Genomic DNA, 20,801 nt, shown 5'->3' with positions numbered 1-20,801 from the left:
TGAAATGCATAAGGGCTTTCAGTTGCTCTTGTCTGAATGACACAATGGCAGCCTTCAGATGTGTTTCCACAGGCTGGTGCTGTAAAATCCTCTGCTTCCAATGCTGGTCTAGAAGATTTCCTGAAAATACAACAGCCAAACCTACCACTATCTATCTTCAAAGATGATATTCACAAAGAGCAGGTAAGAAAGATTTGCCCAAATATAATTATATATACATACATAGTAAGAGAGAAAGATACATATATATGTATCAGTTGAACATGACCTGTTTGATCAAATCAAAACCCATGCCATGAGATACATATCTATCTAACTATATTGATCTTAGTGTTGTTGTTCCCCTTCACCTATATTCCTTCATCTTTCTGCTGCAAAAAGAAGCCCAGCTATCATCTTCATTTCACAACAGCAAATCCAACTTCCCATTCAAGAGTGCATTGTGGAAATCTCAAGCCTCATCTTTGCTCTCTGCCTGTGTTTTAAAGAGACCACATCATGAAACACTGCACACATGAAAAACAACAGGGACAGAAATTATCTTGGCTACACTTGACAAATGATGTCAAACATGGCAGCTGAGGTTATGCTCTTTGTGGCTTAAAAATGCATAGAAATGATCTGTCTTGAGTGACTGATGGGATGGTGTGTGTCTGCTGACCTGTGTCTGGGGAACGTCCTGCTTCCCCACCATGACACATCACAGGGGATTGTGCCAGTGTGAAATCCACTACGCAGGATCGATAGAGCCGTGCCCACAAATGACAAGAAGAGATTTACACTTGGATACTGCAAAGAGAAGAACTGGAGGAGTAGTTGTAGCACCATAAGCTTAAAGCAAACAGTTTTCCTTTTATAGTTCACCTTCGCTTTCTATACGCATCTATTTATAGCAGGAAATGCTGCAATTTGTGGCACCTCTGAGGAGCAAAAAGAAGAAAAAATTGAAAATTTGGAGAGGTAAAAAAACCTAAACCAATACAAGAAAAACAGAAACCTTTATCTACACAAACACTAAAGAAATAGGGGGAAAAAAATCACTCTCAGCTCATGTGAGGATATAAGGCATCTGAAACTGCCTCCATCACATGCCAGGTTGTAGGAATAAGCCATAGCATCCAGCTGTTAGGCTCCAGAGACACAGGTCTCTGTGCTTCCCTACTCCCCTCCATGGCTGAGCCTCCAGCCTTCCTGTACAAAGACTCATTTAAAACCTGCACTCTGATTTTACAGTGACAGCTGTGCTGAGGATGCCACGGGACACAGGAGGGACCATATTCAAAAGAACATGGCTTTTGCTTTGGTAAAGCAGGTCCTGAGCCTGCACAGCATACAGCTCGCCTGCAGTGTGCATCTATAGATAGCTCTTCCTGCGCACAAAGGCCGTGTGAAGACGTTCCAAGCAAACACAGGACTTCCAAGTCTGCTGAGCTGCAGCCTCTCTCCTGTCCTGACAGATACAGAGAATTATTTAAAACTCAGAAAACATGCTACAAAGTTATTTCCAGCACCACTGAAAGCCAAATCTGCTATAAGGTCAGGTGAAAATAAGAGCTACCACCTCTAACAGCAACGGCATTACGAAGTAAATCTTGTAAGAACTACAGATCTTGTTTTCCTACCTCGGACTGCTCAGTACTGCTCATATTCCACCTGTCCGTTCATCACAAACTGCATCTGTGCTAATGCAAAAGAACCAGTCTACTCTTAAAGTCTTATTTGTGGCTCATTACTGTGCAGGAGCCGTGTTGCACCGACCCACTCACCTCACCCACAGCAGGACAGTAAGGCTGCCCCCACTCTACAGCAGCTGCCACAGAAATAACCCGACCCTTGGTTGTTCTCTCTGCTTCTCTCAAAGAAGATTGTTGTCTTTTCCATTTAGTTTATTATTAAACCTGTGATCTCTTCAGCAGGCAGACAAGCTCTAAATATAAAAAAGATTCTGTTACATAATACCTCAAGAAAGGCAGCAGCACACAACTGCCTGTAGACAGCATGACCCTGTGTAATGGAAAAGTGGGAAGGGGTGAAGGTCTGTGTTACTGTCCTGCTGTCACCGAGCTCCTGGACCTGCATCATCCATGCTGCATACAGCCAAACAGAGCAGAACGTGGGATCAAGTCATGTCTGTGTAAAACTTGGGTTTTATTTTTGCAGAAGATAAACAAATGCAAACAAGCAGCGTTATCTGAGGTTAATTCAGGATCTAGCACAAACTTGCTCAGATCAGAAGACATCTTCCTCAAACAAGAGGACTAGTCTGAAGCATGATTGTAAATAATACACTGCTGAGGACTGACTCACCCACAGGGAAGAGTGGGCTCAAAGCTTCTCCAAATGGAGCGACATCACAGGATCAGCAGTTAGGAGAGGCGCTCAGAGTCACACCATCAATTACAATGGTGATACCATATGCAGGGAGTGATATGTAGAGAGGATATGAAATCAAAATATTAACAAGAAATAAGGAAACTTTGGGGACAAACGACTGTCTCCAAAAGCACCTACAGTGCTTTATGTGCACCCAAAGGATTTATAATCTAAAGGTAAATGAGCACTTCTATTTTCTACAGACATGCAGGCTACGTTGGATGAAAAAGAGCAAATTCCTGATTAGGGATGGAAACAAGACACAGCTGTTTTGAACAAAGAGCAAAGAAATGGTCCATGCTAAAACAAGAGAAAATCTCTATAGGAACTGGAGTTTTCCAGGCTAAAATTTAAACCAGTAATGTGAATGTTCCATGATTGAACATTCCATGGTAGGATTTTCCATGAAAACAATGAGATTCGTGCATACCTTGGTGTCTTATCTCCCAGACATCACCATCCTCTCATCGTTCTTATGAACACTGACTTGAAAGTAAACACTCAGCATCTGTAACTGAAATACAGGCACACACATCTGTGTCGGTGTGCTTTTAAATATGAACAATTAGCACAGATTCTGTGGGTAAAGAAGGAAAACTATTAAAACAGACAGAAGATCAAAGGTCACACAGAAGCATGTAGCGAGCCTGGAAACGACATCATTAAGATGCTGTGCCAAGTAATATTTTGAAAGCGAAGAAATTCAATCAATTCTGCTCCCCAAACACCCAGCAGCACCAACCCCACCAATGACAGCAGCCTTTGTGAAACAAAGAGATGTAAAGAGGGCTCTAAAAAGCAGAGTTCAGGACTAGGGATAACAGTAAATTCGAATAGCAATTGCATAACCCTGAAATGCCAAGTCAGGAGGAAGTAATCACATGCAGATGAAACCCAAATGTGATTTCTTCGTTGGAATAGAGAATTCTGTGACACTGTAGACAGGCCATGAGAAGAGCCAGGATTGTGAGAATTTCTCATTATCAACAAAGCACCAAGTATTAAAAATAAGCGAAAATTGGTATTTTAATCCATACTGAAAAATAGCAATGAATTTTGCTGGATTTAGTTGTAAGAGACTGCTAGTAACATGCAACTGGATTTATCAGAAGTACCGTTAGGCAGTACAAAGATTGCCTTGAGGGCAGACAGCTCTCAAACAAACATACAGGTGGTGCACCTGCACCAGTGAGCTCTTACTGATGCACAGAGTCAGCATAAGAGATACAACAGTGACCAGCTGCAATCGGTTAGACTGAAAATAATACACCAAGAAAAGAAAGATTAGGAACACCAGCTGAGCTCCGAGATAACGCAGGAGAAGTAACTGTTAAAGCAAGGTTTAAGTTATAATAACACAGCAGTAGTAAATTGGAAGATGTAACAAGATAGGAGACTAAGCACTGCTCCCAGTTCCGCATCTGACAAATGACACTTCTTCCAGCAAATCATTTAATCTCCACACATCCACCTATCTGGGTGTCAAATAAGTTTATTGCCTTCAAGCTTTGGAGGAACACCATGAAATTTAATTCATTAATACCTGGAAACTATGTTTTAATCCTTGGCTAGAAGGTGATGGGAAAGGACACCGTATTACCACACTACTAATATACTGCCTCATAAACCAAGTGCACGCAATAAGCACTGCATAATTCTTGCTTGTGTGCCACATATGGAGCAGGACAAAACTAGTTATCTTTGTACAGTAAAACACACACACAACTGCAAGATATTTTAACACACAAATACCATCAACACCTCGCTAGCAACACAGCTGTGGCAATAAAAAGGTGGCAATGAGGATCCTCAGTGTGCAGCAGTGGCAGACAGCAAAGAGAATCTCCTTTGTTTCATTTATTTTAGTGAAGTCTTCATCTCTCTCTCATGCTCTCCTGCTTCAATTTCTAGGCCCCACAGAGCCTCAGGACTTTCTCTTTTCTTTGTCTCAGGTTATGTTGCAGGATGAGTGCTCTGTGGGATGGAGAGCGATGCTGCTGCTCCAGACCTACACAGAAAATGTAGGAAGAATCCTGCTTCGTCCATGCAGTCGCAAATATTCTAAAACCTTATTGTAAAAAGTATTTGAAAAGCAAATAGAAAAACTACAAGGGATCTGAAAGAGTCATGTGGGTCCAAACGCTTCCTGAAGCTACTGAGAATGCTCAAAACTTTCAGAAATCTTAATGAAGCACTTGCTGTAATTAAGTTCAGTTCTGCCTTTCAGTACAAGCAAAAAGAAAAACCTTCAAAACCTTCACAAGTGTAAAATATTGTAGACTTTACTGCCTTTAGAAAAAAGGCATATTCAGTCCTATGCCTCCTTTAATGGTTACATATAGCCATTACCTTTGCTTTTCTATTTGAAAACATAAAAACTAACTCAAATTAGAGCAGTAAACCAAATGTGAAGGAATGCAAAGGCAGCAACGTGAACTCCTCAGAGATCAGGGAAATTAGACGAGTATTTCAGAGCTCCGTTATAAAGCAGTAATGCTCTGGTGACAAATACGTCGTCCTCGTACCAAAACTCTGCCTTTTCTAATATTCAATCTGTTCTTTCTGACCAGAGCTGGTTATATAATCATCAGCCATGCCATGTTGTTGCTGAAATCGTTCATTTAAATTATAGATTTTTATTAGTACCAAAGACAGAGAGAAAATCATCTCATTCCCAAATAAAATACAGAAAGGCTGGAGCCTCAGCACTGATGCACTTTCACAGCGGCTAGATGGTGGGAACAGAAAATGCTTATGACAATGGAAGAGAGAAATAGGTTCAAGTAACCACAAAACAAAGAAGAGGAAAACAATGCCCACAAGAATGCAAATTGGAATGGCTCTGCTGCTAAAAGCCAGGACAGAATGTGCTCTCCTACCCACAAGGACAGCCTGTGGCAGGAAGTCTGAGAAATCCAATAAGGAAAACTGCCTGGGTCTCTGTTTATGGCTTTACATTAATTCCTGATATTTAGCATGGCTTGTCAAGGACGATGCAGTATCTCACCATTCTTCTGGAGTCTCTTCTGCCTTTTAGCTATGAGTCACCATTATAACAGGAAAAATGAGCCTAGTTTAGTAAACACAGAACAGTATATTACTTTTTTTTTTTTTAAGAGTTTCTGATCCAGGGGGAAATTTTGATAAATATTGTTAAGTAACTGACTCATTTCTCTCATCTTCCTCTTATTACATAAACTATGAAAAATTAATTAATCCCCAGTGGGCGGTGTGACAAACACTCCTAGTCCTGGACAGAAGGAAAAGAGGTTTCCACGTCTGATGGAGGACTTCAGATCTCAGCTATGCTTTCTCCTCCTAAGGAATGTTCCTTCAGTATATTTCCTCCCGCAAAATACACTGCCTCAACCTTTCTAGCAAATGGCAAGAAGGAAAACAGAAGAACTGCAAACAAATATTTGCATTTACAGCAACTTCTTAGATAGTCTTGGTACAAAGAAAATGTCTGCGTTGACAGCAAACTTCATTTAGGCTGGAAAAGGATGAGAGTGTATGTGCCTTTTTTAGTCCACATGCTGAATTTACTGTGATCCCAAGTGAAAACAATAGTGAGTCTTACTGGTTTTAACACCTCAGTGATCAAAGTTCTCTCTCATGTTCAGCAGTGATTACAGAAGGTCTACAAGGACAGAAAACAGCACTGTAAGTAAGACAAGTCTGAAAACTCTTCAGTTTAGAGAGCTCCCATGCCTTACCATGAAAAAAAAACCAACAATTTTTTAATAGAATGATTGAGATCAGTTTGCATACCTGCTACTACAAGAATTGAACATATCTTTCTTATGACATGAATGTCCCAGGCATTTCCTACAAATGCAGGTGCTGTGGTATACTGAGAAGGACAAGAAACACGAAGTGCTCAGGAATCAGAGGAAACCAGGGGAACAAAAGTGCTGGCTGTACTACAGGATGTTCCCATAGCACTTCAACGTTTAATTACTGGAAATAAAGGGCATGCTGAAGTAGTCTATTTTAAAGAATCTAAGAAGGCAGATTTCTCACAACTTACTGTTTCATGATGAATCCCTCGGTAAGTGGGAGACACTCAGATTTACATACATTCAAGACCAAAACCTGCTGTTAGACTGACTTGGGACTGAGCCTTCCAGTAGAGTCTCCCAGCCAGACCAGCCTGGAGGCAGACACGGCTTCCTCTGGAAGTGCCCTCAGTCTCATGCACAACACTGAATCTAACCTCAGAATACCTTATTAAAGCCATTCCACACCATCTTGCTGCCACTGGCACAGTATTCAAGGTTGTTCATGCATAAAGTTATCTCAACGTTATTATTTTATCTTGATATAAACAAATAAACATGAAGTCCATTCCATCATCATCACATAAGTTTTAGATCTGCCTTCACGCCACTTCTGACAACCAGACTTTTATCCCCCTTTCACACACATCACTGAAACACTAACTTAATTTGACAGAAACTACCCAAAGTTTTAAAATAAAAGGATAATTTTTAAAAAGTGTAAAAAAAAGATCAAAGTATGAGGGGATTTAGAGGCGGTGACAAAAAGCAGCAGATGGCCAAAGAGAGCACACACGCCTCAGTTCACCTCTGGGCCTCTGGTAGCACTCACAAAGCAGTGACGCCAGCAGAGCCCTCCCAGCCAGTGCTCAGCTCACTTATTTTCCTGCCTGTGCTGAAGTTCCCACCAGAAGAACTCTCAAGCTGCAGCCATTCTGGATACACGTGCATTCGTCCTGTGATGCCCATTGGGTTCAAGGAGCAACGTCTGTTTTGTGGTATTTTTTCCCTCCAGTCAGATCACGGCCAAGCTACTTCAGCAGCAAGACCTTAGCTTAAGAACAGCAGATGTCAGAGGGACAGTAATAGGAAGGCAATGAGAACGACCAAAATTTAGAAAATATTACCCATACAGGGCATGGGGAAATCTGAAAATTCACATGCAAAACAATGAGGCAGATACAGACTTTATATAATCTTCTGCGTTAGTGAGAAAGGGGCAAGTATTAGTGAAATAACTCAATAAATACAGCAGGAGATCCAGAAGAGGTGTTAAGGAAAACCTCCCATCTGTAAGTAAAAGTAGCAAGAAGTGAACGTCCCACATCAGGGGGCTGTGGGATCTCCATTGCCAGACATTCAGAAGAGGTCAGAAGAACACCTCTCAGGACACGGTTTAGATTTAGCTTGTTCTACCTTCAGGTAGAAACGTGGATAAACGACCTCCTGAGCTTCTCTTCAGCCCTATTTTCTACGGTTTTTCTATTCTATTAAAAACATGTGAAATTTCCCTTAGCTCTTTTCCTTAGAAGGAAAGAGGGTAATTCAAGAGACACGGTATCTCCAGAGCACAGCCCTTATTAATTAACCTCATAACGTAACCTGCAGTAACATTGTGCAGTGTTGTGTGCCCCTTCCAGCATCTGTCCTACATAAGAGTGTCTTCTGGATACAGAATTTAGAGCTTGATCACAAAGATACTGGTGTGTCCTCACTGAAATCAATGGGTATTTAGGTAACGAATTAAGAATTATAATCAGGCCCTTAGTTTAAAGCAGAAAGGCATGCCTTCAGAATCAGTTCAGGTAATTCCTATTGCTTAATCTTCCGAAACAGGCATCAAATAATAGATTGGCTTATCAGGAAAAATGGACCTTTTTCTGAGGTACAGAGCCTCCCTGTCTCACCATTTCATTTAACGCTCAAGGAAAGAGAAGGCAACCTTCTCTCTAGCAAAGCAAATTCCACCAGGCATTAATATTGGTGATACAGTCAGAGCTCAGCTGGGGTTCCTCACATATGGCTGTAGAAAGACATAAGAGTGCAAAGAACCCATCCTAGAAGCAACGCTTCTGTATCTGTCTGTAAAAAAAAACAACCCAGCACCACGATTCTGTAATGAGAACTTATCCCCCCCATGCAGACAGATGCTAGGTACACCATAGGGGCAGCCTTTTGCTTGAATTATATTCTTTTGTCTATCTACTGCTCTCATCCCTGCTGGTAATAATCAGAACTGAGAGACTTAATTACTGTACCTTTCAATAAGGCTTTAATTTTATTTTTGTTCTTCCTACTGCAAATGCCCATGAATCAGAGGGTCACTTGAAGCACAGAATCCAATTTAATTATACTCACAGGCATTTTTATCCTTAAACAGGTCAACTTATTAAAAAAAAATCTTGATTATGAATAATGGGAAGTCTGGCAGACAATTCAGAGTTTCACTTTGAAAGCTCTCACATCCGTTTGTGCAGCGCTGGGCAAGGTCCCACTGAAAGACTATGGTGGTATTAACTGAAACTACATTTCATATCTAATTGTAAGTGGATTCTAACGCTGACTTACTGGCTGTTTTCGTGGGAATATTTACCAATATTTTTAAACTGGAATATTATTTGCTAATTAAAGCAGGGAATGCATGACTGAGAATAAGATGGTCTATTCCTGAACTGAATCTGGTAAAATTATCCCCAAGTTACAGAACAAAACTATTTTCTACGTAATTGGGACATTTTCTAAAACAGGATTCTTTTCACACAGGATACATTTTATCACGTGCCTGACAGGATGCCTTTCATGGACTATCCTGATACAAACCAGACCCCAAACACTGATGGAAATCTCACGGGTCAGTCACGGCTTTCTGTGCTTACTCAGGATCGTGTACACTTTAAGAAACAACATCTCAAGTTGGTTGGGACTTCAAGGTCTAAGCAGAAAACTTCAGGTTTTTCAGAAACCTAGATTCCTTTGAAAATTCTGAAAGACAATTCCATGCTTTGCTCTCCTCAGGTTTTGACCCTTCTTGCAAACAAAACATCTGAAGAACTGTTTGGTACGTAACCATTGCCTCCATTCATCATCTCAGCTACGGCAGTACAGCAATTGGAGATCTGCATGCCAAGCAGGGCAGCTTGGAGGCACAGCACAAAGGCTGAGCAGGATGAAGCAGTAGCAAAAGCAAAGCATGAAGCAACAAATGGTGCTGACAGCAGTGTGGTGGTGACTGGAAATGAAGGGCTTACTTAACACACACTCCTCAGTTGCAGTGCTTTTACTTTAGTTCCCTATGAATGTACAGGAAAAAAACCAAGACTGATGAGGAGGCTCAGTGTCTGAATGGTTATTTCTTATATTCCAGAAGAATTTCAAATAATAGTTACTATGCACAGCAGAAAATGTTTCCTGACCCAAAGAGCATACAGTTTAAACACTGAAATTGACAGTCAAAGGGAGAAAAAAAGAAGGGCAAGAGAAGTTAAGCATTAATAGCATGAAAAGAATAACTATTTGCCACTCAGGCCAGTTCCACAGGTAGGTATACGGGATTTTAATTTAAATGTTGTTTATGTTATTACTAAATTGGCCCAGATAAAGCACAGATAGAAATGGAAGCCAATAACAGGAGGCATTTTACAAACCCAAAGGCCTAAATCATACAAGAACAATGATAACAGCAAGCACTCAGAATGACAAGATTCTCCATGAAATCCTGCCTTGGTGTCAGCGCTCGAAATTTAGGCAAGGGAACCACAGGGCACTGCGCCAGATGCAAACCATCTTGGTGCAGAAGCTGATGGAGAACAGAGGCTCACTGTGTGAGGCTCACTGCTTTGACACTTCTACAGAAATCCATTAATCGTGGAGCAGTATTTATATATTGAAGTCAAAAAAACTAGTCATTAAAGCAAAGCATCTGAATAAATTCCTCAACACACCTCCAAACCTTCAGCCACAACGCACTGCTTCTTTCAGGAGTGTGATTGTGCAATCTCCTGTGTGCACAATGCTCCAGATGTCCCACACCAAGAGATGCTCAGAATGCCACACAGGTAACACGAAGCATATTTCAGGCTGACCACACATTAACAGAAGCTAGCTCATGGTTTGGATCATGCAAGAACACCAGAAATAACCTGCAAGTTGAAATCTATAATATACTGCATAAGTTCTTGCCATGTAATCTGCAAGCAAAAAAAGCTAATTATTTGGCATGCTTCTCAAACTACAATTTGGAGAAGAAAAAAAAACAAACCACCATATAAAAAACACACCACATCTAATCTTAAAGTTCTACTGACTTTCTGTTGCTATAACAACGTGTGAAAACCTTTTCTAGTTGAGGACATCTGCAGTTATTTTTACATGCAACAGCTGGATTTGTCTGTCTGAATTTCACTCATAAGAAAAAGTGTTTTATTTTTTTCTAAGCTTTTCATGAAATGACAAATGTCAGAGTCCAGAAGGTTCAGGAGCTGAATAATCTCTGGTAAAAAAAAAGAAAAAAAATGCAGAAAACTGCAAAATGAGCAACAATTTGGCTGGGAGCAATGAGAGTCTCACACTCTCCCCATACAAACACACCTCCTCCTCTCCAGTTTGGCACTGGAACAACAAGGGCACAACAAGCCTTCATAACTGAGATCTTTGATCTCAGAGATACCACCTTCATATTCTAAATTTGTCAAAACTTTAGCAATACAGGAGAGCACCAAGAAGCTGATGTGTGATTTTCTGTAGAACAAAGCATGACAGCTTGAGACAACCAGCATTTGGCTGTGCCAGCCAAACAAATGTAAAAAAGCAGCTAACGGTCCTCAGCTTTCCCTATAAAACTTTCCCATCCAATCAAAACTGGCAAATAAAAAGCGTGTTGAACTTTCAGAATTCTCCAAAAGAACTGTTTAAAGATATACAGCACTCAAAATAACCAGGAAATGTAGGCAGCAGTTGGCAGGAAGGGATCCTCCTCCTGTGCACCTCATGCATCCCTCAGCCCTTGCTTCTGAGTCCTACCCGGTCAGTCCGGTGAAGGACACAGATCCAAAGCAATTCTATGTCATTTCCAAAAATGTTGTGTTGTAAAATCTGAAGAAGTTATGGAGGAAGAGCCCCGGGCATACTGCACTACTGGATAAAAATCAAGATCAATATTTGAGAGCACAATACAGGAGTAAACTTATATTTGGGATTCACATCTCATCAGGCCTCAGGAAAGTCTCCTCTACAAAGTTTAATACTCTGTATGTGCTACAGCTCAACAGATTTCATAGCAACAGAAAATAGGGAACTCTGGCTCAGTATATTTGCTAACAACCAAGAGCCTCTGTGGAGCACCATGCTTCCTCACAGGGGAGGTGTGAAACTCACAGCAACAGAAGCTGATCTACCTCATCCCCTTGCAGAATCAGGCCCCCAAATCACAGAGATCTCTAAGGCTGGAAATAGGCATTAGGAGCTCTGGTCTTAATCACACATAAAATGGAGATCAGACAGCTACGCAGTGCAAAAATTGACATCTGAATTAGAAAACTTCATTTTAAAACTCATTTTCTATGCAGCAACGTATTTATTATTTTTACCCCATAATTTGGAATATCCTATTATTACAGCGAATTGCTAAAGTGAACTGTTCATTGCCCCTGAAGATTGGGAAAGAATGAATTATATCCTAGTGCTTATTATAAATCTCTGCTCCCATAGCCAGCGGGGCTTTGAGCAGCCTGGTGAGACCACAGCCCTGCCCTCCCCCAGCAGAGGTAACCTCCAGCAGGGCAAAGTGTTTGTAGAGCACGAGGAGTCACAAAGCACCGTGTGCATTCCTGAAAAACCCTATCCCACTGTTTCCAAAAAGACCTGTTACTTCTGAACAGAAATCACAAATAAGAGATTCCACTGTGATGCTGCAAATAGGCAACGCGTGCATTGTGCAGAGGCAGTAAGTGCCTGTACTTTTGTTCAACACAGATTTCAAGAATATTTGCTTTATTTTTTTTCAAGTCACAAAAGAGGAGGGCATGACATCCTGTGAGCAGGGTCCTCCTGAATCTATTTTCTCCCTGCTCTGATTTTAGCTGTAAATACGTAATTACTGTAAATGCATCCAACGCCTCCACTGCCTCTAAAACAGTTCAGAATTGTTCATATTGCAGCTGCTGATCAACAATTACTAATGTCATACAGAGACAGGTAAATTGCCAGTGCTTTAGCCTGGGACTGTTCACATTCACACAGACGCCTACAGCTTAAGGCAACAGTTAGCAATAAAGAAGGCAAAACCAGTCTCAGGTTTTTCTTAACAATTTGCTTCCAGCTGATTGCCCAGCACAGCCAAATGCCCGACTGTATCCAGTAAGCTCTTCCAGCCTGTAACTTGGTTGCCTGGAGTATTTACAGCCCAGGGGTGGACAATAGTTTTGCTCACACTTTCTAAGCTTAGTTTATTGGAAAGCTTCCCGAAGAGAGAACGTTCAATTACTCGGTAAATATCAAAGAACATTCTTGGTGTTGCTCTTCTCTCAGACAAGAATTCCACACTTTGAAGAGCAATCTTTTGTGCAGACTTTCTGAAATCTGTATTTAAGCTGCATGCTGGAGAATTGGACACGGTACTGATCTTTAGAGCAAATTCCATGCTGTTTAATATACAAAGCATGAAGAATCACAGACAGCATAGACCAAATGGCCCAAGGCTGTAGTTTCTCCACAATTCTCTAGAACAAAACAAAACTGAAAAGAGCAGAAATCTGAAATAGTTGAAACCCAATGTCTTAAAAATGCACTGAGATGCTGGCCAGGAAGCCCTGATAGCTAAACAGCTCTCTGACCACTACAAGAGCAATGGACATACCTAGATGCTGTGCAGTTATTAGGTAAGGAAATAAAGAAAAAAGCCCTCAGCAGAACAGCCTCAAAACACAGTCAACATGTAACAGAATACTTCTGCTCTAGGGTCACAATCCATGTGCAGGATGATCTGAAAGGTCATCAATTGCAGCACATTTTATCCATCTTTGTGATAGAAGGCCAACGTACAAAGCATGCAGAACTTGAAGGTGTGACACAATGGGCAACCTACTTGTACAGAACAGAAGGCAACGTATTTGTTAGGATAAGGCAAAAAACAAGTAGTTCAAGCAACTTAAAGAATATGAGAATGACCTTGTGTTAATCAGGTTAGCATACCCAAGGGAGCAGGAGGGAAATCTCCTTACTTAATAAGATAAGTCTTGATTTTAGAGATAATAGGGACATAATTACAAGTTGGTGAGGATGATGTGACCTCCAACCCATCTTTTTAATCCTCATATAGAGATACTTAATGAAGCTAGTGAAAGTAGAAATAAAATGGGGTAAGGAATAATTCAGTAACCACTATACCAAAAGGAAACACTTTCATATCAGATGAAATAAGATCTGCATCCAGGGAAATCTTGAGATGCATTTTGTTAAATAAAACATTGTAATAGACAGCCTGTGGTTTACAGCTCTGGCACAAAAAAATGAGGAGGAAGCAGACAGCAAAAGGACTGGCCTGCCTTTGTAGGTAATTTCAGTAATTTTATGAGGAATATTTCAAAAATAAAAAGCAAGAGCAATGCAAGAACATCAGGAAAAATATTTCCATGCCAACACCGACTTCCCAACTGGTTTTCTGACCAGTAGGTGGATGCCTTACTCAGTATTAAAGGTATGGAATAAAGCAGACACTATGTGATAGAAGATCAACAGTTCAAATCAGTATTAAAAAAAACCAACAACTTGGAATTAAATACCATTAGCTATTCTATTTGTTAAATGTTTGACATCAGAAGTCGGGGCACTGCAAAGACAGAGCATTGCCTGATACCACAGAAAACATCACAGCTTTTCAGTAGGAATCCTGATCTCTTAAAAACTACCAGCATTCAAAAATTAGGGAAGTGACACTGATCCATGTGCTGAAATTCTGAAAAGTTACCTTTCATAAACAGAATCAGTTCTTAATGGTCAGAAGTAAAATCAAATTTAACACTCAATCTCTTTCCTATATTTTTCCAGGTGATTTAGTAAATATCTAAAACCAAACAGAAGTTTAGAACCCAGTGAACTTCAATGACACATGGCACTGTTTGCAGTTACTGTGTGATTTATAAGACCAGTGAAAGCTGCTATAAAAATTTAGTAGTTGTGAAAACTAAGGTTTAAATACATTTCAAAGAAAAACAGCAGCAGAATGGCTTAAAGAAACAAAAAAAATCAATGAAAAGCCATGAAATTTCTCTGCATTTTATCCTTCATGTCACTAAGAGCCTCCCTAGAGATAACGACATGCACGCACACAAAATTAAATTAATGCTTTCAAACTGACAACTGTGGCTAAAAATAATAAAATGAAACCCTTATAATCAGAAAGCACTGCCAAAAGGTGCCCTGGCTGGAGTTTGCCACCCATAGCAAAGGTCAGGCCAATCTGGCTGTTAGGAATGTGACAATGCAATGCGATGGTGTTCTGAAGCTCCACTTCTCTTCCAAGCCATGACCTCCTGGCAGAGCTCAGGGAGGCACTGGCAGCTCTTTGCAGCGCTCTGTGGCTGAAGGCTGAGTTGCTATGGTTTGCATCCACAGCGCGAGAAGGAAAAACTGTGGAAAATGTGAAGATCATAGGCACGGCCCCTGGAAAAAAGGCAGATCTGACGACAGCAGTCAGAAGCAATCCTGACCTATGAATACCTTACTAATGCTCTATAAGGAGAGAAAAGAGGACCGTTTTTCCAAACCATCGCTTCCAATTCGTACCCATTTTGATATCAATCCAAAGAGCAAAGAGAGGGGAAACGAAACAAGGACTTTGCTGAAAAATACTAAGTTACTAAAGAAAGAGTTTTTCTGTTGTTATGGAAACACAGAAAGTAAAGGCTAGGAAAAAGAGAAGTGAATAAAGAAGCAATTTGAGCTGCAAATATAAGCATGTTCTTGCTTCCCAAAAAAGTCCTTCCAAATGATTTGGTTGCTGCTAAGGAACCAAGCAACTGAAAGCTACAAATTTTCCCCACAGACATACAGATAAAAACATGAAATCCACTGTAGCATAATAAACAGGACAAGCAACAAAAACCAGGGAGAGTCACTGTAATGCTATAATGTGATGGAAAGTACAGCAATAGAAGTGGGGTGGCAAAGTCTTTGGCTGCAGCAAATGAGGAAAAGCCCAGAAGCAGCAGCTGACACAGAAACAAAGCTGTGCACACACAGAATCTGCTTACCTCTGAAAGGCCTCAGGTAGGCAGGGATCTCCAGCAAGATGCCCTCACCTCCACTGTCAACCCTTAAGGGGTGAATCCTGGCTTCACCCCTTCTGGTCACTCAGATACATCGCATGCACCTGAGCTCTCCTGGGTTTATCTGGATAAAAAATGCCTATTTTTTCCTCCCTCCTTTGTTATTGCTTTTCATACACGTTGAGCAGGTAGCCGAGGAAATAATTCCCTTCTCTGAATATAAAACACTTGTAAAAAAGTGGCTGGATTGCTTTATATGAAGCTACTCTGACTGTCCAGAATAGAATGTGAAAACTGACATGACCCATTAGTCCCTTCTCACATTAAAAAAAAAGTAAATCTAAATATTTTTCTGACACAGTCCTAATTTATATCAGTAAAGAACATTAAATAATTTTACACACACATAGCTGACAGCCAAATTTGGTTTCAGCTTCTAATTCTGTCCTTAAGTAATGCTTAATGAGGTGGTACAAATGAGTCGAGCTAGCAGTATGTTCTTATGTACCTGAATCATCTACAGTGGCCAGGTATGCCAGAACTTCTCAATGCCAATGAGAAAAGCATTCATGATGGATTCTTTATTGAAGAGTAGGGGAAAATGGCACTTTCTGCTACAGACAGACAGCAAATGCAAGTGCCTTTGGGTCTCACTAAAGCGCCTTTCTGCAGTGCCAGAAAAAGGAAACAGATTTTTCACTTGAAGCAATGATCACATGTTTATATAAATTAAGAATAAGAAGCTCTGATAATGGCTTTTCATCGTTCCTAAATATTTGCAAGAATGACTGCAAGCACATCCTTAATTATTTCAGTATATATTTTCAGTCACATATCCTGGCTGCACCCATGGAACAATTCTGCTGCTGATGGAATGGGCAAGAAAGCAACTTCACATCCATCAGTGCTTTTGTAAATATGCTCATCTTCGAAAATTGTTTCTCCTCTGCACAAAAATAAGTTTTAAAAAATAGGATACAAACATACATAAATAAAACCAAAGGCAAGAGAGCACGGATTTCATACTATAGACCTAGTGATCTCTAAATTAATTCTGGAAAGAAAACCACTGTTAGTGTGGTCGTCTATCAGTCATGCACCTCCATAGCTTTTTACTCCCTGCAGGGCATGGTCTGTTCATCCTCACTTCTGTCATTTTAAACTACACAAGGGAACAAATTAAGCATTCAAGACCACTGCTACCCTTTTGTTCTTTCTTTGACAAAATTGTCCCTTTCCAAACAAGATTTTACCTCATTTTGTGAGGATGGTCAGAGATGGCCTCTGTATTTTTCCTGCACTCGCAAGCAAACACTCCTAGAATCAAGTCCCCATATATCAACGAACGCAGAAGAGCCGCAATAAAACACTGTGACATCTCTATTTGACCCACCGTATTTTAAGAACAAGTTTACAGTTCTAAAGCACAGTGGAAGGCCCTGTACAAATCCTGCTGGCTGCTGGGGGAGCTTTGCTGCTGGTTGGAAGCTAGAAGAGCGGCTGCTGCAAAGAACCCTGAGGGAAACAGCCGCAGGACACGGCTGTTCCTTTGGGCTGAGGGTGAGAAAGACTTAAACACCATCATGATGCCCCCCGCTGATTTCCTGTCTCTACTGAGCTTTTATCTTCGGTGCACGAAAATCACTCACAATCTCTGCCATAAGAGACATGATATACTGATTTCGGCCTAATTAAGGATGAAGGGGAGAAAGAACATTTGATTGCTGTTTACCTTTCAACATCTGTTGGCCTCTTTCAAATACAGTGATTTGAAAAAAGAAAAGAGAAGAAACCTCACTAATTGCTCTTAGTGCTGTGTGAAGAGTTCAGGCTTTCTGTTTCGGGGCTTTTGTAGGGATGAGCTCTGTTTCGGATGTAGTGTGTTGCTATGGTAATTATTATTTTACTGAATGATATACATTCAAAACTGATTTCATATTGTCAGGCAGCAATTAAGCAGATTAGACTGTGTACACTCACAAATCTGAAACATTTCCAAATTTGTTTTAAATTTTACAGCGTGTGAAAAGCACTGGTCTGACAGCCCTGAAAAACACAACGCTAATCCAAAGGGCAGCTCCAGCTGCACAGGTTTCCTCTTACCTCCACAGCGCTCTACTCTCAGCCCAGTGCAGAGATGCAGCAAGACATTTTGGTGCCTGCAGTCAGCCACTCTCTCAGGCTCCTCGCAGGTACAGCAATCTTCTGCTGATCCTTCTGTTGCACACTTGAAATCTCTCTTTCCAGATGGCTGTAGCTGCTACAGTAACTATCAGAGATCAAACACTTGGGCTTCTGCCTTCCACTATATTACAGTACCAGGCAGTTTTTTACCTCTCAATTGCTAACCACTGAGGAAATCTAGTTAGTGAAGATAAATCACATTCCTCATCCTGCAGTCCCTCCTGCAGCCATGCAACTCCCATGGATGGAAAAACACTCCGAAAGCGTGTAAACATCGTCGGCTGCTGCCGTGTCCTGCTTTGATATCAGCAGATCTGTGCAGTAGAACCAGAGCATGAAATGTCTATTCTTACTCACATATCGTCCACCACTTGTACCCAGACCCAACACATACTTCAGGCTGACAGCAGTACTGCCCAGATTCACCTTGCAGTTGCAGAAGGAAGTGATTGAGGTAGAGGAAAGGGAACAATGTGATTTAATTCTTTAAGTATCTTAGAGTAGAAGAAAAAATATTCCTGTGATACCAAAAAGATGCTAAAAATGGTGTAACCAAAAACACGAAACCTTTTGGATTTCTGCCATGCCTTAGTTTGGCAAAGGAAGAAATTTTCACAGCCGGAATAGGAAATCAGGACAACCCAGGCTGGTGCCGAGCTTTTGGTAAATCAGTCAATTGTGGAACTACATTTCTTTCCTATGCTAAGAAATGACTCAAGGGAAAACCTTAGTATATGTGAGGAGTATGAACAGACGGGGAGATGATGATGGTTTGAAAATCGAGGGATGAAAAACCACTAGAAAAATGCACAGAATCTTATGAAAGGGAAGTAGCCATGCACCCTCTGAACAAAGTGCAATTATCCCCCCCCAAAAAGAGTGAAGTTCAGCATCTGCCTCAGTTGTCGGCCCATAACAGGATATGTGCAATCATCCAGACAAAATTAGGCTACATCTTTAGCTTAATTAGGAGGACACTTGACAGACATAGAGCAGTAAGGGAAATTATGTTATTTTAATTATCTGCATATTTCTTGGTCATTCTCCCTATCGAGTAAATATATTTTCACAGGTTGGCACATTACAGTTTGAGGAGGAAGTCAGTGAAGAGATCAGAAAAGTGTTAAAAGGGGGACAGAAACATTAACCTTGAAGAAAGGGCTGACAGACCAGAGGAAAACAGAGCATCATTCAAGGGCAGAGAAAATGCCATGGGCACAGAGGGTCTGAAAGGTGAACAGAGGGACTGCTGCACAAGTCAGACTGCAGGAGGGGCTGGGACAGGCATGAGCAGAGAGGGAAAACACGACTGAGATAAGGAAAAGCCCTGAAAATTATGATAAAAGTAGTTTTGATTTGGAAAAGAGAGCATAATTTACCCAAAGGAGGTCATGTCATGGCAACACGACTGGAACAATTGTCTAGCACTCGCTGTTTCTCTAAGTGATAAGGAATCAACATCATCTAGTCATTTCACTAGCAGCATTTCAGAACGTTCACAAAGGATTTGGCATTCGCTCAGGAAAGTCCTGACTTCTCTCTTTGTCCCAGCTCCAGTCCTGTGAATAGCGGGGGTTTTGGATGACATCAGCACACCAGCAAAGTACCTCATTTGTTCACAGCTGTAATTACTACCTAAAACCACTAAAGCAGGAATGGCTTTTTGATGCCTTTGGATTGGGCTGTCACATTTACAAACTATAATTTGCTGAGCAGACCTGACATATGGTCAGAATAACTGGGTTTGTTTTCTCATGTGATCATTTTTCAAAGAAAATGTACTACATGAGGGATATGCAGGAAAAAAGGATGTAAAATTAACAAACATGCAGTTCCAAAGGGACCTATAAGACTAATTTAATTGTAACAGTGATTGAACTGCTTGCTGGGGCTCGCATTCAGGACAATTATGACTAAAACAAACTGTTGATTCCTTCTTAAATCTCTCAAAAAAATATATTTTGGTCTGTAGAGGACAGGAAAATACAAACAAAGGTGTTCAGATCAAGCAGACACATAGCTGCCAAAATGGAACCTTTGCTGTCATTTCTACAACTGAGGAAAACAAACCAACAAACACCAGCAGCCAACTAAGGGCAGGAGTCCACAATACAGCTTTAGTAAAGCTCACAATCCTCGTCTTTCTGAAAGGGCTGCAGCATGAAAACTCAGCAGTGAGCAACCAGGTTGCTCTTTAAGAGAGCCCTAGCTGAGGTGTAAGTGAAATGGCAGGCACAACAACAGCCTCAGCTTTCTCTTTTAAAATGGTTCCAACATCATCTCTCAGCCTTCACCTAGTTAACCTGCCATCAGCACACGTAAGACTGAGTTAAGCTATTTTAGGAGCCAACTGGAAAGGAGATTCAGCTTTTTTAGAATTGAATTGTTTCCTATGGTTTAAGACTGTTTCCATGGAGAGACCAGAGCACAGAAACATCTTTAGGCCAAGCGCTTTGCTGCGGGCTTATTTGAATGAAGGCACCACGGCAGGAAGGATAATTGAGGCCAGTTGTTTAAAATTCATGGGCGTTCTCCTATACTTAACAGAGGAGCAATTTATTTTCACTATTTTGATCCGTTTAGCATTCGAACATTAATCAGCGCTACAAATGCCTTCTCTTAAAGGACACATCTTAATGCAATCTTCCTCCAGGATACAATAATGTTAGATGCAGCAATGCCACGATATGAGAGGATGGAGACAAAGTGACAACAATTCTGTATTTGGATAAATGGAAGAGGATGCATCTCAAGAAAAATATCCAACTCCATATAGAAAACAGTGGGCTCTGAACTGTCTATTACCAAGCAGGAGAAACATCTTGTAGGCTATAATAAAGGGCTCTATAAAAATGCCAGCTTACTCTTCACTAAAGCAAAAGAAAGCAATGGTAGCAATCACTAGAAACAGAAACATGATTATACAGCTTAATAAACCTCCAGCATCCATGCAGCTTGAATGCAATCTCTGACTGGGACTCAGTTTCAGTTTCTTCCTTCCACTTTCCCCCTCCTAATGTACACACACAGAAGAACAAGAAAAAGTACAGAAAGGGGTAATAGAAGTAACTGAAGGAGTAGAACTGCTGATAGGAACACCTAGAAGCTTTTATTTAAAAAATAATAATAATAATAAAATAAAATCTGGATGCACTTGTGAGAAAACAGCAGCCTGGGAGATAAGCTGCACGCTGTTGCACAC

General features: G+C 40.8%; 1 protein-coding gene across 1 annotated transcript in view; it reads right to left on the bottom strand.

Moving 5' to 3' along the window:
• Positions 1-20,801, bottom strand: part of PPM1E (protein phosphatase, Mg2+/Mn2+ dependent 1E) — a gene marked incomplete at both ends in the record, with an annotated part of 54,168 nt that overhangs the window by 18,267 nt on the left and 15,100 nt on the right. The window lies entirely within an intron of this gene.

The sequence above is a fragment of the Tetrao urogallus genome, assembly GCF_951394365.1.
Source record: "Tetrao urogallus genome assembly, chromosome: 20".
Lineage (NCBI taxonomy): Eukaryota > Metazoa > Chordata > Aves > Galliformes > Phasianidae > Tetrao > Tetrao urogallus.
The sequence above is the reverse complement of the archived record's forward strand: the minus strand, read 5'-3'. Positions and strand labels throughout refer to the sequence as shown.